This window comes from Salmo salar, chromosome ssa21, assembly GCF_905237065.1.
Source record: "Salmo salar chromosome ssa21, Ssal_v3.1, whole genome shotgun sequence".
Classification (NCBI taxonomy): domain Eukaryota; kingdom Metazoa; phylum Chordata; class Actinopteri; order Salmoniformes; family Salmonidae; genus Salmo; species Salmo salar.
In genome coordinates this window covers 10,865,001-10,884,649 of record NC_059462.1, presented here as the reverse complement: position 1 = coordinate 10,884,649, position 19,649 = coordinate 10,865,001, and the positions used below count along the sequence as shown (strand labels likewise).

The window sequence follows — 19,649 nt, the reverse complement described above, 5'->3', positions numbered from 1 at the left end:
AGGCCAAAGAGTTCAATCTTGGTTTCATCAGACCAGAGAATCTTGTTTCTCATCGTCTAAGAGTATTGAGGTGCCTTTTGGCAAACTCCAAGCGGGCTGTTATGTGCCTTTTACTGAGGAGTGGCTTCCTTCTGGCCACTCTACCATAAAGGCCTGCTTTGTGGAAGGCTGCAGAGATGGTTGTCCTTATGGAAGGTTCTCCCATCTCCACAGAGAAACTCTGGAGCTCTGTCAGAGTGACCATTGGGTTCTTGGTCACCTCCCTGACCAATGCCCTTTCTTCCCCAGATTGCTCAGTTATGCCACGCAGCCAGCTCTAGGAAGAGTCCTGGTGGTTCCAAACTTCTTCCATTTAAGAATGATGGAGAGCACTGTGTTCTTTGGGACTTTCAACGCTGCAGAAATGTTTTGGTACCCTTCCCCAGATCTGTGCCTCAACACAATCCTGTCTCAGAGCTCTAAAGACAATTCCTTCAACCTCATAGCTATTGCTCTGTCATGCACTGTTAACTGTGGAACCTTATATAGACAGGCCTTTCCAAATCATGTACAATCAATTGAATTTACCACAAGTGGACTCCAATCAAGTTGTAGAAACATCTCAATGATGATCAATGGAAACAGGATGCACCTGAGCTCAATTTAGAGTCTTATAGCAAAGGGTCTGAATACATATGTAAATAAGGTATTTCTGTTTTATAATAGATTTGCAAAAATTTCTATTAACCTGTTTTGGCTTTGTCATTGATGAGGGAAAAAAAGTAATTTAATCAATTTTGGTATAAGGCTGTAACATAATAAAATGTGGAAAAAGTCAAGGGGTTTGAATACTTTCCGAATGCACTGTAAGCATCTACCAGGAAAGATAAAGCCTAGCACAAAGACATCTACTCAGGCAGTTGATGCATACAGCTTGTATTTGTAATCATGATATCTAATGGAAATGCTGGTTTATTTAAATATAGCCTAGTCATAACACGAAATACATTTTCCAACATAGAATGAGGCATGACTAAGGTTGGTCAATAACTAATAAAGTCAAAATGGGTACTTTAGTAATGAGTACAGGTTAACGTTCAGTGTTTGTTCCCCATAAAGGGGACATGAGACCAACACATGATTTGACTGGATGGATCAAAATCCCTTAAGACATAATGACTGGCATGACATGGCTGTTTAATCAGCCCCTGAATCGAACAATCTGACCACTGTATTTACAATAGAGGAACTAACACTTCCACATGTCCACCGAGCAATGAGGGAGGCTGATCTATTTTCCAACTTGTGACTAGGATGGTTGAGTGCTTTACATGACCTACACATCACACTGTAAAGACCTGAGCTATAGAGAGTGAGCTTGCGGTGTGAGTGAGTTATTGAGCGAGCGAGCAAATGAGGGAGGGAGTGAGTTAGTGAATGAGTGAGTGAGCGTGTGAATGAGGGAGTGAGTGACACAGTGCAAGAGAAAGACAGCAACAAACATCAAGAGATGTAGAATGAAATTCATGTGGCCATCGGCTGAGATGACTAAAATGACCGCCCCTACCCAGTGCAATACGACATAATACAGTGAGTGGAGGATACAGTCGGCTTTCTGTATGGGGGTATAGAGATGACATACTGCTGACAGACTGCAAGCAGATGGCTCAACTAGTTCCCACTGCACCCCCCTCCCCCACCCCCACCCAGTGGGCACCCGTATAGGTGCCAGACAGGACAGACTGACCGGGGGGAGGGTCCTGCCTTCCAGTGTGTGTGTGTGTGTGTGTGTGTGTGTGTGTGTGTGTGTGTGTGTGTGTGTGTGTGTGTGTGTGTGTGTGGTTTGCAAAACTTACTTTAGGTCAGTGTCTAGGGGGCATATTTATCTGCCTCTACTCTGGCCCAAAACCTAACCCAGGAAGCAGCTTTGAGAATAAAACACAAATGGTAAACAGGAAGCTCATGGGCATCTTTTCCCGCCTATAAGACAGAGGGCGCAACCTAAATGGTGGCATATTCCCGATATAGTGCACTACTTATGACCAGAGCCCTATGGGTCAAAAGTAGTGCACTACAAAGGGAATAGGGTGCCATTTGGGATGGGCCCAGAGCCTCAGTGCCAGTTGATCAGCTTGCAGCATGCATTAATGATGTGGCAGCGTGTCTGTGCATGTGGTATGAAGAGGACGGGTATGCTCGCTGCAAATGGAAAGACTGAGAGGGAACGTGAGAGAGAGGGAGAAACAGAGAGAGAGTCAAATAAAAGATGTGAATAGAAAATGAATGACCAAGAGGGAGTTAGAGAAAGACAGTGTAGGACTGTGAGAGGGAGAGAAAGACAGAAAGAGCGAGAGCAGAGGGACTGTGAGAGGGAGATAGCGAGAGAGGGAAGGTGAGGGAGAGCGCGAATGAATTTGATCCGGCTCACACACAGCACTCTCCTGATTTTCATGCTCAAGTTTTGAAATGCTAATGAATCAGGGTTAATTTGCATAGTGTGCCGCTCTTCCTTTCGCTCTCTTCCGGTCTTTCTCTCTCTCTCTTTCCCTCACTCTTCCATTAACTCTCTCCAATCCTCTGCATCTCTCTTTCTCTTCTTCCCCCATCTCTCTCTCTCTCTCCCTCTTTCCCTCACCCTTCCATTAACTCTCTCCAATCCTCTGCATCTCTCTCTTCTTCCCCCATATCTCTCTCTCCCCCTCTCCATCTTCTCTCTCTCTCTCCAGCACTTAAACATTCATCTATAATTCAGCATGCTAAATAAAGGCTGCTCAGTGAAATGACTGAGACGAGCAAACAGGGTCTGTCACTTACAGTATCCCCCATCTCGTCTCCTCTCCTCCTCTCTCGTCTCCTATCCTCCTCTCTCGTCTCCTATCCTCCTCTTATCTCTCCGCTCACCACTCCTTCACTCCCTCTCCACTCCTCCTCCCCTTCACCTATGCCCTCGCTCAACAAAAGATTGGCCCAACAGGACCTTTCCCTATGAGATAGAGAGAGAGGGAGAGAAAGAGAAAGGTTGGTTAGAGAGAGCACGAGTGGGAGAGATTTAAAAAGAAAAAAGGTTATTAAAAGAGAGAGAGAATGAAAGAGAGAGCGTACTGTAGCCAACCCTGGTCTGACAGCCCACTCAATGTGTGAGTGCGTGGGCTGGTGCTAATTTGTGTAGAGAGGGAGAAAGCTGTTTTGGCTGAGGGAGAATGGGCTGAGATTAGTGGACTGTGGAACACCGGCTCCCCCCCCCCCACACACACACACACACACCCCTAACGCATAGTAATTAAACAAGCTACACACACACACAAAACACACACACCATCAGGTGTGGGGTTCCACCTCCATTGCATCCCTCTCACCTCCCAGTTGAAGAAACGGCGAGCGTGTTACTCACACTCTATTAGTATTCACACATACAGTATCTGTCCCAACCAACCTGCTCACCCATCCCTCTTCCTCCTGTTACACACATCTGTCCCAACCAACCTACCCACCCATCCCTCTTCCTCCTGTTACACACATCTGTCCCAACCAACCTACTCACCCATCCCTCTTCCTCCTGTTACACACATCTGTCCCAACCAACCTACCCACCCATCCCTCTTCCTCCTGTTACACACATCTGTCCCAACCAACCTACCCACCCATCCCTCTTCCTCCTGTTACACACATCTGTCCCAACCAACCTGCTCACCCATCCCTCTTCCTCCTGTTACACACATCTGTCCCAACCAACCTACTCACCCATCCCTCTTCCTCCTGTTACACACATCTGTCCCAACCAACCTACCCACCCATCCCTCTTCCTCCTGTTACACACATCTGTCCCAACCAACCTACTCACCCATCCCTCTTCCTCCTGTTACACACATCTGTCCCAACCAACCTACCCACCCATCCCTCTTCCTCCTGTTACACACATCTGTCCCAACCAACCTACTCACCCATCCCTCTTCCTCCTGTTACACACATCTGTCCCAACCAACCTACTCACCCATCCCTCTTCCTCCTGTTACACACATCTGTCCCAACCAATCTACTCACCCATCCCTCTTCCTCCTGTTACACACATCTGTCCCAACCAACCTGCTCACCCATCCCTCTTCCTCCTGTTACACACATCTGTCCCAACCAACCTACCCACCCATCCCTCTTCCTCCTGTTACACACATCTGTCCCAACCAACCTGCTCACCCATCCCTCTTCCTCCTGTTACACACATCTGTCCCAACCAACCTACTCACCCATCCCTCGTCCTCCTGTTACACACATCTGTCCCAACCAACCTGCCCACCCATCCCTCTTCCTCCTGTTACACACATCTGTCCCAACCAACCTACCCACCCATCCCTCTTCCTCCTGTTACACACATCTGTCCCAACCAACCTACTCACCCATCCCTCTTCCTCCTGTTACACACATCTGTCCCAACCAACCTGCTCACCCATCCCTCTTCCTCCTGTTACACACATCTGTCCCAACCAACCTGCTCACCCATCCCTCTTCCTCCTGTTACACACATCTGTCCCAACCAACCTGCTCACCCATCCCTCTTCCTCCTGTTACACACATCTGTCCCAACCAACCTGCTCACCCATCCCTCTTCCTCCTGTTACACACATCTGTCCCAACCAACCTGCTCACCCATCCCTCTTCCTCCTGTTACACACATCTGTCCCAACCAACCTACTCACCCATCCCTCTTCCTCCTGTTACACACATCTGTCCCAACCAACCTACTCACCCATCCCTCTTCCTCCTGTTACACACATCTGTCCCAACCAACCTACTCACCCATCCCTCTTCCTCCTGTTACACACATCTGTCCCAACCAACCTGCTCACCCATCCCTCTTCCTCCTGTTACACACATCTGTCCCAACCAACCTGCCCACCCATCCCTCTTCCTCCTGTTACACACATCTGTCCCAACCAACCTGCTCACCCATCCCTCTTCCTCCTGTTACACACATCTGTCCCAACCAACCTGCTCACCCATCCCTCTTCCTCCTGTTACACACATCTGTCCCAACCAACCTGCTCACCCATCCCTCTTCCTCCTGTTACACACATCTGTCCCAACCAACCTGCTCACCCATCCCTCTTCCTCCTGTTACACACATCTGTCCCAACCAACCTGCTCACCCATCCCTCTTCCTCCTGTTACACACATCTGTCCCAACCAACCTGCTCACCCATCCCTCTTCCTCCTGTTACACACATCTGTCCCAACCAACCTACTCACCCATCCCTCTTCCTCCTGTTACACACATCTGTCCCAACCAACCTGCTCACCCATCCCTCGTCCTCCTGTTACACACATCTGTCCCAACCAACCTACTCACCCATCCCTCTTCCTCCTGTTACACACATCTGTCCCAACCAACCTGCTCACCCATCCCTCGTCCTCCTGTTACACACATCTGTCCCAACCAACCTACTCACCCATCCCTCTTCCTCCTGTTACACACATCTGTCCCAACCAACCTGCTCACCCATCCCTCTTCCTCCTGTTACACACATCTGTCCCAACCAACCTACTCACCCATCCCTCTTCCTCCTGTTACACACATCTGTCCCAACCAACCTACTCACCCATCCCTCTTCCTCCTGTTACACACATCTGTCCCAACCAACCTACCCACCCATCCCTCTTCCTCCTGTTACACACATCTGTCCCAACCAACCTACCCACCCATCCCTCTTCCTCCTGTTACACACATCTGTCCCAACCAACCTACTCACCCATCCCTCTTCCTCCTGTTACACACATCTGTCCCAACCAACCTACTCACCCATCCCTCGTCCTCCTGTTACACACATCTGTCCCAACCAACCTACTCACCCATCCCTCTTCCTCCTGTTACACACATCTGTCCCAACCAACCTACTCACCCATCCCTCTTCCTCCTGTTACACACATCTGTCCCAACCAACCTGCTCACCCATCCCTCTTCCTCCTGTTACACACATCTGTCCCAACCAACCTGCTCACCCATCCCTCTTCCTCCTGTTACACACATCTGTCCCAACCAATCTACTCACCCATCCCTCTTCCTCCTGTTACACACATCTGTCCCAACCAACCTACTCACCCATCCCTCGTCCTCCTGTTACACACATCTGTCCCAACCAACCTACTCACCCATCCCTCGTCCTCCTGTTACACACATCTGTCCCAACCAACCTACTCACCCATCCCTCGTCCTCCTGTTACACACATCTGTCCCAACCAACCTACTCACCCATCCCTCTTCCTCCTGTTACACACATCTGTCCCAACCAACCTGCTCACCCATCCCTCTTCCTCCTGTTACACACATCTGTCCCAACCAACCTGCTCACCCATCCCTCTTCCTCCTGTTACACACATCTGTCCCAACCAACCTACTCACCCATCCCTCTTCCTCCTGTTACACACATCTGTCCCAACCAATCTACCCACCCATCCCTCTTCCTCCTGTTACACACATCTGTCCCAACCAACCTACCCACCCATCCCTCTTCCTCCAGTTACACACATCTGTCCCAACCAACCTACCCACCCATCCCTCTTCCTCCTGTTACACACATCTGTCCCAACCAACCTACTCACCCATCCCTCTTCCTCCTGTTACACACATCTGTCCCAACCAATCTACCCACCCATCCCTCTTCCTCCTGTTACACACATCTGTCCCAACCAACCTGCTCACCCATCCCTCTTCCTCCTGTTACACACATCTGTCCCAACCAACCTACTCACCCATCCCTCTTCCTCCTGTTACACACATCTGTCCCAACCAACCTACCCACCCATCCCTCTTCCTCCTGTTACACACATCTGTCCCAACCAACCTGCTCACCCATCCCTCTTCCTCCTGTTACACACATCTGTCCCAACCAACCTACTCACCCATCCCTCTTCCTCCTGTTACACACATCTGTCCCAACCAACCTGCTCACCCATCCCTCTTCCTCCTGTTACACACATCTGTCCCAACCAACCTACTCACCCATCCCTCTTCCTCCTGTTACACACATCTGTCCCAACCAACCTACTCACCCATCCCTCTTCCTCCTGTTACACACATCTGTCCCAACCAACCTACTCACCCATCCCTCTTCCTCCTGTTACACACATCTGTCCCAACCAATCTACTCACCCATCCCTCTTCCTCCTGTTACACACATCTGTCCCAACCAACCTACTCACCCATCCCTCTTCCTCCTGTTACACACATCTGTCCCAACCAATCTACCCACCCATCCCTCTTCCTCCTGTTACACACATCTGTCCCAACCAACCTACTCACCCATCCCTCTTCCTCCTGTTACACACATCTGTCCCAACCAACCTACTCACCCATCCCTCTTCCTCCTGTTACACACATCTGTCCCAACCAATCTACTCACCCATCCCTCTTCCTCCTGTTACACACATCTGTCCCAACCAACCTACTCACCCATCCCTCTTCCTCCTGTTACACACATCTGTCCCAACCAATCTACTCACCCATCCCTCTTCCTCCTGTTACACACATCTGTCCCAACCAACCTACTCACCCATCCCTCTTCCTCCTGTTACACACATCTGTCCCAACCAACCTACTCACCCATCCCTCTTCCTCCTGTTACACACATCTGTCCCAACCAACCTGCTCACCCATCCCTCGTCCTCCTGTTACACACATCTGTCCCAACCAATCTACTCACCCATCCCTCTTCCTCCTGTTACACACATCTGTCCCAACCAACCTACTCACCCATCCCTCTTCCTCCTGTTACACACATCTGTCCCAACCAACCTGCTCACCCATCCCTCGTCCTCCTGTTACACACATCTGTCCCAACCAACCTACCCACCCATCCCTCGTCCTCCTGTTACACACATCTGTCCCAACCAACCTACTCACCCATCCCTCGTCCTCCTGTTACACACATCTGTCCCAACCAACCTACTCACCCATCCCTCGTCCTCCTGTTACACATATCCCTCTCCACTCACTGCAGTACACTCTACCAACAGAAAGCTTACAAATACTTTGAGCATACGCTTGAGCCTGGAGTTCCAGATGGGCAAGTGTTGCACTTTTGGAGTTGACTAATAACCCACACACACAGTCGATACATTTGGCTTCGGCAGAGAGAAACCACCAACAATTAAAGTATGTATTTGGCGCCAGGTGCTGCTGACAAGCTGGAACGTTGTTGATGAGAACAGCGCTGTGGTTTTCACGCGGTGTGATGTGGGCGTCTAACACACATCCCAGTGCTCCACATCTCCATATTTCTATTCATTTTCCCTCCCTCACGTTGAGTGATAAACAGACGGAAGTGGAGGAGTTTTAATACGGCCTGGCTTTGACCTGGGCTGCATCTCAATCATCAGAAGAGGCTCCATCTCGTCATCGCCCCTCCCTCATCTGTACAGCCAAAAGAGGACTGGCCATCAATCAGAGCCTAGTTCCGCAATACGGTTTCTTCCTAAGTTCCTGCCTTCTAGGAAGTTTTTCCTAGCCCCTGTGCTCCTCTCTCTGCATTGCTTGCTCTTTCGGGTTTTAGGTTGGGTATCTGTTCAGCACTTTGAGACAACTGGCTTTATAAAATAAAATGGATTGAAATTATATACTGCTACCAACATAGAGGGTGGGTGAAAGCTATATTCTACTTATGTCCTATCAGTCTAACAGTGAGTAAAAATGACATTAAGATGTATCAGGCTTCCACCACTACGAATCTAATCTCGGTCACATTGTGACGTGTTATTGATGTGTTGATGGCGTGTCATTCCCGTGCTGGCGTAGTGTGGCGTTGGAATGGTGTTGTTTGGCTCATCCCATGTTCCTGTGAACCATGAGTGTGGAGCAAGGGCTTAGGTGACACAAAAACACACACACGTACATGTACACACACCATTAATAAAACAGAGATGTCCTGCTAAAATCAGAGAGCTTGCAGAGAGCACCTCACACACAAAGGTACGTGCGCAAACACACACAGACACATTGCACACAAAGAGACTCCAACACACTCATTCTGTCTCACACACACACACACACACACACACACACACGCACGCACACACGCACACACGCACACACACACACACACACACACACACACACACACACACACACACACACACACACAGCACTTTGACTGAGAACTACAGCGAGTGGAGACGAGACATGCAGTCCGGTGACGAAAGAGAGAAAAGAAGAGAGGAGTTCAGATGAAGAGAGTGTTTCATTAAAACTTGTGTGCAGGTTAGAGAGGGGTTACCTGGGAACAGTAAATGGATGGTCATGCTGTTTTTGCTTATAGTTAGTGGCTTGTCCTAGAGGAGAACAACGGGATGCTACTGAGTACCCTCTTATACTGGCCTGACCTGCTGCACTCCTCGAGTGAGAGCTCACATGTGAACATTTACTATGGTTGTGGGTTCTTCGACAGCATTTGGAACAATTTGAGGGGACTTCATTAGTCTTTCCTTTGACGTTCTAGAAAGTGTTGTGGTGGCTAGATTAGATGCGTCTAGGTATGTAATAAAATGCGTCACTGAAACCAGCCGGCTAGCCAGCCAACCAACCAGCCAGCCAACCAACCAGCTAGCAAGCCAGCTAGCCAACCAACCAACCAACCAGTCAGTCAGTCAGTCAGTCAGTCAGTCAGTCAGTCAGTCAGTCAGTCAGTCAGTCAGTCAGTCAGTCAGTCAGCCAACAAAACAGTCCTTCATCAACACCAACGAGCCAGCTAGCCACCCAACCAGCAACACACACAAACAGCCAACCAACCGGTCTGCCGGTCAGCAATACAAAATAAGTAAATAAAATCAACCTGGCAGTGTAACGCCACCAATCAACACGCGTTCAGACTAAGCAACATCGCAAAGTGTTTTAGAGACTGACAGACAGGGTCTGATCGAACATCTCTGGAGAGACCTGAAAATAGCTGTGCAGCAACGCTCCCCATCCAACCTGACAGCTTGAGAAGATCTGCAGAGAAGAATGGGAGATGCTCCCCAAATACAGGTGTGCCAAGCTTGTAGCGTCATACTCAAGAAGACTCTTGGCTGTAATCGCTGCCAAAGGTGCTTCAACAACATATTGAGTAAAGTCAAATCAAATCAAATGTATTTATATAGCCCTTCTTACATCAGCTGATATCTCAAAGTGCTGTACAGAAACCCAGCCTAAAACCCCAAACAGCAAGCAATGCAGGTGTAGAAGCACGGTGGCTAGGAAAAACTCCCTAGAAAGGCCAAAACCTAGGAAGAAACCTAGAGAGGAACCAGGCTATGAGGGGTGGCCAGTCCTCTTCTGGCTGTGCCGGGTGGAGATTATAACAGCACATGGCCAACATGTTCAAATGTTCATAAATGACCAGCATGGTCAAATAATAATAATCATAGTAGTTGTCGAGGGTGCAACAAGTCAGTAACACAAGAGTAAGTGTCAGTTGGCTTTTTCATAGCCGATCTTTGAGAGTATCTCTACCGCTCCTGCTGTCTCTAGAGAGTTGAAAACAGCAGGTCTGGGACAGGTAGCACGTCAGGTGAACAGGTCAGGGTTCCATAGCCGCAGGCAGAACAGTTGGAACTGGAGCAGCAGCACGGCCAGGTGAACTGGGGACAGCAAGGAGTCATCAAGCCAGGTAGTCCTGAGGCAAGGGTCTGAATACTTATGTAAATGTGATATTTCTGTTGTTTATTTTTAAGAAATTAGCAAAAATTCTAAAAGCCTGTTTTTGCTTTGTCATTATGGGGTATTGGGTGTAGATTGATGAGGGGAAAAACTATTTAAATCTATTTTAGAATAAGGCTGTAACCTAACGAAATGTGGAAAAAGTCAAGGGGTCTGAAAACGTTCCAAATGCACCGTATTTATTATGCCCATCCAAATGTTAGCTATTAAAATCAGATCCAACAATAATATCAACGGCCTAGAAATCCAGGACGTAAAAAGAAAGCTGTCATTGTACGCTGATGATCCATTTTTAAAAATCCACAATTTGGATCCCTCCACAGCCACAGAGGATCTAGATTATTTTTCTAACCTCTCTGGATTACAACAAAATTATGCTAAGTGTACTATGTTACGTATTGGATCACAAAAAAATACAACTTTTACATTACCGTGTAGTTTACCAATAAAATGGTCTGGCGGTGAAGTGGACATACTCAGTATTCATATCCCAAAAGAAAGAAATGATCTCACTACAATGCATTTTAATGAATAAGTTAGCAAAAATAGATAAGATCTTGCAACCATGGAAAGGAAAACACCTGTGTATTTCTGAAAAATATCACCCTGATTAACTCTTTAGTCATATCCCAGTTTACCTATTTGCGTATGGTTTTGACAACACCTAGCGACTTGTTTTTTGAAATTATATGAGCAAAAAATATTCAATTTTATTTGGAACGGCAAGCCAGACAAAATAAAACGGGCCTATTTATATAATGAATATTAATTCGTATGGCAGAAATGATTAAATATTAAAGCATTAGACCGGTCACTAAAGGCTTCAGTCACACAAAAGTTATACTTAAATCTGAACTAGTTCTCCAGCAGATTAGTAAGATTAATAATGACTCTTTTTCCCTTTATTCAGATTACAACCTCTCACTTTCGGTTATTTGAAAAGGAAATAATCTCCAAAATATAGCTATTTTTAAAACAAGCTATAGAGAGTTGGTTGCAATTTCAGTTAAATCCACCAGAAAAGACAGAACAAACATTACAATAAATATTATGGTTAAATTCAAATATACTAATCAATCCCCCAAAAAACGATATTTTTGGAGAAAACAATGTATGAAAACGGCATAATCTTTGTAAATGATATCATAAATACGACTGGTGGAGTTATGTCACACATGCAGGTAACAAAAATATATGGAAATGTCTGCTCTACTCAAAATTACAATTAATTGCAGCATAGACGGCAAAAAATGGAAGAAGCAAGTTGAAGGGGGAGAAAGTAAGGAACTTGTCTGTCGGGCCTCCATTAAACACCATAATTGGTTAAAGAAAATTGTGATCAGTAAAAAGGTATACCAGTATCATTTAAGGACCCAAAAATGTGACAGCCGTGCCATATAGATTGCAAAATAGTTGGGAAGAGATTTTTGTCATACTGATTCCATGGCACATGGTTTATGAACTGACACGCAAAACGACGCCGGATTCAAAACGTAGAATTTTTCTATTTAAATTATAATACAAAATTATTGCAACCAATAGAATGTTATTTATATGGGGGATACAACCTTCCCGATTCTCTAGATTTTTCTGCAAAGAGACAGAAGCTTTATATTATTTATTTTGGTACTGTCCATATGTAACTTGTTTTTGGTCGCAGATCCAGGAATGGCTGAAGAATTGCAACATTTACCTGGAGTTAACCCTGCAGATAGCACTACTGGGTAATCTGAAAAGTCAAAGTCAATCGATCAATAATATAATAATAAATGTACAATCTGTAGAAACTATGAGAATAGAAAGGTTCAGAACTTTTGTGAAGCATCACAGCACAATTGAAAAATATATGGCAAATAGAAATCAAATATGGATGGTTTTAAGAGATAGATAGGAGGAGCTGAAGGTTGGGACTAATATGTAAAACATACTGTGTCCGTAAAATATATACAGGTTAAGAACCTCTGTGAAAGAGCACAGTTTGAAAGATATGGCAAATAGAAATCAAACCGGATGGACATGGGAAATAGATGGGGAGGTTGAGGGTAGAGGAAGGACAGGACTAATAAAAAACAAAACAGAACTATTGTAAAATAGACTGTGTCCATAAAATGTATACAGTATGTATAAGCTGGAAGTAGAAGCCTAAGCGTTGTTGTTCACTAGTTTACTCCAATTAGGGGAGGGGTTGTAGGGTCAGAAAGTAATAAAGGAAAAAATATTTTTTTAAATGTATGTGTATGTATTTATTTGTATGTATGTATATATTTATATGTTATGTATATGTGTGCATGTATGTATGTGTACAGTACCACTCAAAAGTTTGGACACACCTACTCATTCAAGGGTTTTTCTTTATGTGTACTATTTTAGAAACTCAGCAAAACAAGAAACGTCCCTTTTTCAGGACCTGTCTTTCAAAGATAATTTGTAAAAATCCAAATAATGTCACAGAGCTTCATTCTAAAGGGTTTAAACACTGTTCCCCATGCTTGTTCAATGAACCATAAACAATTAATGAACATGCACCTGGTCGTTAAGACACTAACAGCTTACAGAAGGTAGGCACTTAAAGTCGCAGTTATGAAAACATAGGACACTAAAGAGGCCTTTCTACTGACTCTGAAAAACACCAAAAGAAAGATGCCCAGGGTTCCTGCTCATCTGTGTGAATGTGCCTGAGGCATGCTGCAAGGAGGCATGAGGACTGCAGATGTGGCCAGGGCAATAAATTGCAATGTCTGTACTGTGAGACGCCTAAGACAGAGCTACAGGGAGACAGGAAGGACAGCTGATCGTCCTCGCAGTAGCAGACCACGTGTAACAACAACTGCACAGGAACGGTACATCCGAACATCACAGCTGCGGGACAGGTACAGGATGGCAACAACAACTGCCCGAGTTACACCAGGAACGCAAAATCCCTCCATCAGCGCTCATACTGTCCGCAATAGGCTGGGAGAGGCTGGACTGAGGGTTTGTAGGCAGGTCCTCACCAGACATCACAGGCAACAACGTCGCCTATGGGCACAAACCCACCGTCGCTGGACCAAAAGTGCTCTTCACTGACGAGTCTCGGTTTTGTCTCACCAGGGGTAATAGTTGGATTCGCGTTTATCGTCGAAGGAATGAGCGTTACACCGAGGCCTGTACTCTGGAGCGGGATCGAGTTGGAGGTGGAGGGTCCGTCATGGTCTGGGGCAGTGTGTCACAGCATCATCGGACTGAGCTTGTTGTCATTGCAGGCAATCTCAACGCTGTGCGTCACAGGGATGACATCCTCCTCCCTCATGTGGTACCCGTCCTGCAGGCTCATCCTGACATGACCCTCTAGCATGACAATGCCACCAGCCATACTGCTCATTTTGTGCTTGATTTCCTGCAAGACAGGCATATCAGTGTTCTGCCATGGCCAGCGAAGAGCCCGGATCTCAATCCCATTGAGCACGTCTTTTTTTTTTTAACCCCCCCTTCGTTCAGGGACACATTATTCAATTTCTGTTAGTCACATGGCTGTGGAACTTGTCCAGTTTATGTCTCAGTTGTTGAATCTTGTTATGTTCATACAAATATTTACACATGTTAAGTTTGCTGAAAATAAACACAGTTGACAGTGAGAAGACGTTTCTTTTTTTGCTGAGTTTACATTGTAGAATGATAGTGAATACATCACAACTACGAACAAACACACACTGGACACTGGACTGGTGGCTTTGGGCTGTGGTCATATACTCACAATTGTTATTTTAAGGGGTAGATCAGCATTAACATTGCAGATAGATTATGGCTTAAATCAATGTAATTGCCTGCATCATTTATTATCTCTCATGTATATTTTTTTTAAATATATAAAATATAGATTTTTTTTAATATACACTGCTCAAAAAACTAAAGGGAACACTAAAATAACACATCCTAGATCTGAATTAATGAAATAATCTTATTAAATACTTTTTTCTTTACATAGTTGAATGTGCTGACAACAAAATCACACAAAAATAATAAATGGAAATCCAATTTATCAACCCATGGAGGTCTGGATTTGGAGTCACACTCAAAATTAAAGTGGAAAACCACACTACAGGCTGATCCAACTTTGATGTAATGTCCTTAAAACAAGTCAAAATGAGGCTCAGTAGTGTGTGTGGCCTCCACGTGCCTGTATGACCTCCCTACAACGCCTGGGCATGCTCCTGATGAGGTGGCAGATGGTCTCCTGAGGGATCTCCTCCCAGACCTGGACTAAAGAATCCGCCAACTCCTGGACAGTCTGTGGTACAACGTGGCGTTGGTGGAGGGAGCGAGACATGATGTCCCAGATGTGCTCAATTGGATTCAGGTCTGGGGAACGGGCGGGCCAGTCCATAGCATCAATGCCTTCCTCTTGCAGGAACTGCTGACACACTCCAGCCACATGAGGTCTAGCATTGTCTTGCATTAGGAGGAACCCAGGGCCAACCGCACCAGCATATGGTCTCACAAGGGGTCTGAGGAACTCATCTCGGTAGCTAATGGCAGTCAGGCTACCTCTGGCGAGCACATGGAGGGCTGTGCGGCCCCCCAAAGAAATGCCACCCCACACCATGACTGACCCACCGCCAAACCGGTCTTGCTGGAGGATGTTGCAGGCAGCAGAACGTTCTCCACGGCGTCTCCAGACTCTGTCACGTCTGTCACATGTGCTCAGTGTGAACCTGCTTTCATTTGGGAAGAGCACAGGGCGCCAGTGGCGAATTTGCCAATCTTGGTGTTCTCTAGCAAATGCCAAACATCCTGCACGGTGTTGGGCTGTAAGCACAACCCCCACCTCATACCACCCTCATGGAGTCTGTTTCTGACCGTTTGAGCAGACACATGCACATTTGTGGCCTGCTGGAGGTCATTTTGCAGGGCTCTGGCAGTGCTCCTCCTACTCCTCCTTGCACAAAGGCGGAGGTAGCGGTCCTGCTGCTGGGTTGTTGCCCTCCTACGGCCTCCTCCACATCTCCTGATGTACTGGCCTGTCTCCTGGTAGTGCCTCCATGCTCTGGACACTACGCTGACAGACACAGCAAACCTTCTTGCCACAGCTCGCATTGATGTGCCATCCTGGATGAGCTGCACTACCTGAGCCACTTGTGTGGGTTGTAGACTCCGTCTCATGCTACCACTAGAGTGAAAGCACCGCCAGCATTCAAAAGTGACCAAAACATCAGCCAGGAAGCATAGGAACTGAGAAGTGGTCTGTGGTCCCCACCTGCAGAACCACTCCTTTATTGGGGGTGTCTAGCTAATTGCCTATAATTTCCACCTGTTGTCTATTCCATTTGCACAACAGCATGTGAAATTTATTGTCAATCAGTGTTGCTTCCTAAGTGGACAGTTTGATTTCACAGAAGTGTGATTGACTTGGGAGTTACATTGTGTTGTTTAAGTGTTCCCTTTATTTTTTTGAGCAGTATATTTTCCCTTATTGTCCCCTAACCCTTAAACCCCTAGCCTAATTGGAGTAAAATAATGGACATCAGGGTTCCGCTTCCAGCTTATACATAATATATATACAGTTGAAGTCGGAAGTTTACATAAACTTAGGTTGGAGTCATTAAAACTAGTTTTTCAACCACTCCACAAATTTCTTGTTAACAAACTATAGTTTTGGAAAGTCGGTTAGGACATCTACTTTGTGCATGACACAGAAGTTTACATACAGTAACTTGACTGTGCCTTTAAACAGCTTGGAAAATTCCAGAAAATTATGTCATGGCTTTAGAAGCTTCTGAAGCTTCAAGGCTTACCTTCAAACTCAGTGCCTCTTTGCTTGACATCATCGGAAAATCAAAAGAAATCAGCCAAGACCTCAGCAAACAAATTGTAGACCTCCACAAGTCTGGTTCATCCTTGGGAGCAATTTCCAAACGCCTGAATGTACCACGTTCATCTGTACAAACAATAGTACGCAAGTATAAACACCATGGTACCACGCAGCCATCATACCGCTCAGGAAGGACACGCCTTCTGTCTCCTAGAGATGAACGTACTTTAGTTACGAAAAGTGCAAATCAATCCCTGAACAACAGCAAAGGACCTTGTGAAGATGCTGGAGGAAACAGAAAGGTATCTATATCCACAGTTAAACAAGTCCTATATCGACATAACCTGAAAGGCCGCTCAGCAAGGAAGAAGCCACTGCTACAAAACCACCATAAAAAAGTCAGACTACCGTTTGCAACTGCACATGGGGACAAAGATCGTACTTTTTGGAGCAATTTCCTCTGGTCTGATAAAACAAAAATAGAACTGTTTGGCCATAATGACCATCGTTATGTTTGGAGGAAAAAGGGGGAGGCTTGCAAGCCGAAGAACACCATCCAAACCGTGAAGCACGGGGGTGGCAGCATCATGTTGTGGGTGTGCTTTGCTGCAGGAGGGACTGGTGCACTTCACAAAATAGATGGCATCATGAGGAAGTAAAATTATCTGGATATATTGATGCAACATCTCAAGACATCAGTCAGGAAGTTAAAGCTTGGTCGCAAATGGGTCTTCCAAATGGACAATGACCCCAAGCATACTTTCAAAGTTGTGGCAAAATGGCTTAAGGACAACAAAGTCAAGGTATTGGAGTGGCCATCACAAAGTGGCCTGACCTCAATCCTATAGAAAATGTGTGGGCATAACTAAAAAAGCGTGTGTGAGCAAGGAGGCCTACAAACCTGACTCAGTTACACCAGCTCTGTCAGGAGGAATGGACCAAAATTCACCCAACTTATTGTGGGAAGCTTGTGGAAAGCTACCCAAAACGTTTGACCCAAGTTAAACAATTTAAAGGCAATGCTACCAAATACTAATTGAGTGTATGTAAATTTCTGACCCACAGGGAAAGTGATGAAAGAAATAAAATATGAAATAAATCATTCTCTCTACTATTATTCTGACATTTCACATTCTAAAAATGAAGTGGTGATCCTAACTGACCTAAGACAGGGAATTTTTACAAGGATTAAATGTTAGGAATTGTGAAAAACTGAGTTTAAATGTAATTGGCTGAGGTGTATGTAAACTTCCGACTTCAAGTGTACATTTTACAGAAACAGTATTTACAGTACCAGTCAAAAGTTCGGACACCTACTCATTCAAGGGTTATTCTTTATTTTTACTATTATCTACACTGTAGAATAATAGTGAATACATCAAAACTTTGAAATAACACATATGGAATCATGTAGTAACCAAAAAAGTGTAATAACAAATCAAAATATATTTTAGATTTCAGATTCTTCAAAGTAGCCACCCTTTGCCTTGATGACAGCTATGCACACTCTTGGCATTCTCTGAATCAGCTTCACCTGGAATGCTTTTCCAACAGTCTAGAAGGAGTTCCCACATATGCTGAGCACTTGTTGGCTGCTTTTCCTTCACTCTGCGGTCCAACTCATCCCAAACCATCTCAATTGGGTTGAGGTTGGGTGATTGTGGATGCCAGGTCATCTGATGCAGCACTCGATCACTCTCCTTCTTGGTCAAATAGCCCTTACACAGCCTAGAGGTGTGTTGGGTTATTGTCCTGTTGAAAAACAAATGATAGTCCCACTAAGTTCAAACCAGATGGGATGGTGTATCGCTGCAGAATGCTGTGGTAGCCATACTGGTTAAATGTGCAATGAATTCTAAATAAATCACAGACAGTGTCACCAGCAAAGCACCATCACACCTCCTCTATGGTTCACGGTGGGAACCACACATGCGGAGATCATCCGTTCACCTACTCTGCGTCACAAAGACATGGGTTTGGAACCAAAACTCATCAGACCAAAGGACAGATTTATACCGGTCTAATGTCCATTTCTCATGTTTCTTGACCCAAGCAAGTCTCTTCTTCTTATTGGTGTCCTTTAGTAGTGGTTTCTTTAGAGCAATTCAACCATGAAGGCCTGATTCACGCAGTCTCCTCTGAACAGCTGATGTTGAGATGTGTCTGTTACATGAACTCTGTGAAGCATTTATTTGGGCTGCAATTTCTGTGGCTGGTAACTCTAATGAACTTATCTTCTGCAGCAGAGTTAACTCTGGGTCTTCCTTTCCTGTGGTGGTCCTCATGAGAGCCAGTTTCATCATAGCGCTTGATGGTTTTTGCGACTGCACTTGAAGAAACTTTCAAAGTTCTTGACATTTTTCAGATTGACTGACCTTCACGGCTTAAAGTAATGATGGACTGCTTATTTGAGCTGTTCTTGCCATAATATGGACTTGGTCTTTTACCAAATAGGGCTATCTTCTGTATACCAGCTCTACCTGAATGGCTTAAACACATTAAGAAGAAAATAAATTACACAAATGAACTTTTAACAAGGCACACCTGTTAAATTAAATGCATTCCAGGTGACTACCTCATGGAGCTTGTTGAGAGAATGCCAAGTGTGTGCAAAGCTGTCATCAAGGAAAAGGGTGGCTACTTGGAAGAATCGCAAATATAAAATATATTTGGATTTGTTTAACACTTTTTTTGGTTACTACATGTTCCATATGTTTTTTCATAGTTTTGATATCTATCAATGTAGAAAATAGTACAAATAAAGAAAAACCCTTGAATGAGTAGGTGTGTCCAAACTTTTGACTGGTACTGTATATACTGTTTCTGTAAAATGTATATATTATGTATAAGCTGGAGGTAGAAGCCTGTTGTTGTCCATTAGTTTACTCCAATTAGGTGAGGGATTTTAGGGTTAGGGGACAATAAGGGGAAATCTATAAAAAAAAAAAATGTTTTATATATTTACAAAAACATATATGGGGCATGGTAAATGATGCAGACAATTAAATTGATGTAAGCCACAATCTATATGCAATGTTAAAGCTGATCTACCCCCTAAAAATAACAATTGTGAGTATATGACCACAGCCCAAAGCCACCAGTCCAGTGTGTGTGAGTGTGTGTGCGTGCACAAGGGTGCGTGTGTGCGTGTATTCGCATGTGCATGTGTTGGTGTGAGTGTGTGCATTCATTCGTGTGCAT

General features: G+C 45.3%; 1 protein-coding gene across 5 annotated transcripts in view; it reads right to left on the bottom strand.

Annotated features, from left to right (window-relative positions):
* Positions 1–19,649, bottom strand: part of hdac4 (histone deacetylase 4) — a 245,849-nt gene that overhangs the window by 133,563 nt on the left and 92,637 nt on the right. The window lies entirely within an intron of this gene.